Source organism: Parasteatoda tepidariorum, chromosome 8, assembly GCF_043381705.1.
Source record: "Parasteatoda tepidariorum isolate YZ-2023 chromosome 8, CAS_Ptep_4.0, whole genome shotgun sequence".
NCBI classification, from domain to species: Eukaryota; Metazoa; Arthropoda; class Arachnida; order Araneae; family Theridiidae; genus Parasteatoda; species Parasteatoda tepidariorum.
This window is the reverse complement of record NC_092211.1, coordinates 8937076-8939766: the sequence shown is the minus strand read 5'-3', so window position 1 is coordinate 8939766 and position 2691 is coordinate 8937076.

The following is a 2691-nucleotide window of genomic DNA, read 5'->3' as shown; positions in this document are numbered from 1 at the left end:
TTTTCTGTTTGTTATTTATTTATTTTTTTCTCTTATAAATGAAATTTGTAGTTGGTAATGTTGCTAAATTTAACGACTAATTGTTTGACTCTTACTTAATATTTTACATTTTTTTATTATTTTTTTATTACTAGCCTTGTGAGGCAACTGACTATTTGTTCTTTGTAAACTCACCGTTTTGCTGGATCCATGAGCTTTACTACTCCTCATTGATTCTGCTGCATTCCTTTCTTTTAATCTATGGTATCTGTCTTTTAGAAACAAATTAAAGAGATGGGATAAAAAGCCCACTATACCACCAGTTAGTGGCTAAATATTTTGCTGAAAGTAAAATTCAGAAATACTTTGGAATACCGGCTGATGAAAAGGGAAAAATTATTGATTAAAATTTTAGTATGTGTAGATCTCACATCATTAAAATATAATTATTAGATAGTATTCTTTCTTTTTTTTTAAAATATGTAATATTTTTTTTCTATTTTATTCAGATCATTAATCAAAATTAACTCGGCGAAATTATCATTTAATGCTAATAATTTATCAATGTATATGGAACTCTTTTTTCCCTCTTAGTTAATATATGGTTAAATTTTTATTAATACCCAGCCATTTACTAAGTTATGATTAATAAAAGTGTTTTAGGAAAAAAAAATTCATTTTTATCTTCCTTTGGGTAATGAAAACATTGTCAAATATAAGAAAAATATATATATATTATTTTAATTGCATTGTGAATTTTCTATATTTTCTGACGATATATCGCAATATTAATTCACAAACAACCAGCGCTAGTTCTCTCTCTTCTTTGACCCCATGTGCATAAGCATAGCATTGGGAGGAGGGGGACATAGGCCTCCTCAATAATTTTCAGAATTCTTTTTAAAAAATATTACTTTAAAAGAAAACACTGAGAAACTATTTTTAATTTAATGAAAAGTTAATAACTTTAGTTAGTTTCATAATTTGACGAAATAATTTTCTATTTATTACTTTTTGGCTTAAGTGTTATCTTAAGTACCATTTAATGATTTGTTTTAAAAATTATTTTTATCATTAGTTAATGATTTTGATGTTGAAATCGATAAGCATTAATGTAGTTTATAATTACAATTGTTTTCTATTAACATTGTCAATTAATTTTGAGAGATCTTGTTTATTTTTTGTAACTGCTGAAAGATTTTAGTATTGCTTAAAGTTATTTTTGTTGTATGGCATTCAACAAGTTTGTTTGGAACTTAAGTCAGTTTGTCATTCCAAGTCAGTTTGTTTCGAAAATTTTTATACGGATTTGTTTTAAGTATAAATTTTTAGGCAAAATGTTATATAATACTTAAGTTTATAATTCGTATAATTTTTAACCAATAAGTTCTATTTTATACGAAATATCCCTTTTTACATTACTGATTAATTTTAAATGTAATGTGTCAATTTTCGGCAGGTTTCAATAGAATGTGCTCTATACAATTTTATTTAATTTTCTCTTAGTTTTTAAAAACCTACTGACGGACTTGAAATAACGGGTTGAACTAAATGCATAAAAATATTAAAAAGTGGCACATTATTGCAAATGGTTAAAAATTTTATTCTTTTAAATTTTAAGGCAATTTCATATCTAGTAATTACACTGTTAAATAATAAATAAAGTACTTTATGATGGATCTTATTTTCTGATTATCTACGGTTTAATAGTTCAAAGCAACGAATTTAATCTATAAAAAAATTTACGCACTTTGGGAACAGTGGGAAAGCGATTGTGTTACTAATTGCAATTCTAGACTATTAATGCTACTCTTTTATTAAAATATATATATATATATTGTGACAAAGTTGCATCAGATTTTGTATTATTTTTCAATCGCAACTTGTTTAGAAATTAAAATGAAATATAAATCCCATAAAAATAATTTCTTAACATTTACTTAAGTAAATATTATATATTAGAGAAATATAGGAATGAAAAGTTTTAAAAAATCAATACAACAAAAAAAATTTTTACGATTTATTATTTTAAAGTACACTTAGAAAATCGAACTTTTATTTTTCCATTCCTGGAAATACAATTGAAGAGTACCCAAATAATAAATAAATAACAGGTGGATAATAATAACGGACCATCCTAAGTAAATTTTTTATTAATGATCAGATCTCCACGCGTTTGAGACGTGACCGCAAATATTCTAATTAATTAGTGCAGACAAGTTATGAAATCAGACACAAAAACGCATACCTTTTTTTTTTCTCTCGATGGATTCGAATTTCTGGCCCCAATAGTTTTTTTTATAACCGTCGTTAAACAGCCGACCCAATTTTGGGTTTACGACTACTAATGTTCAACTCCGTAGCCTTGCAATTTTGAACTCAATCGAGAAGACAAGGTGACTCCTAGATAAGAACCCCTTAGAAGTATTGATTCGTTATGGGAACGTGGAAGATATTGTCACTCGACAGATTTAACGTGCACCAGTCACCATTTACTATCACCATCCTCTCTTGGACATGAGTTCAGTGCCCTACCAACCAACAGAACATAGGTAAAAAACTTTGGACCCTTTAATCCTCATTTTGCCATATCTCAATAACTTTTAAAGCGAATTGAAAATTTTACGCACACAATAAAAAAATCCGTTTAAAGATAATTCCATGCAAAAAACAACTTTTAGTTAGTATTTATTATTTTTTATTCCTTTATTT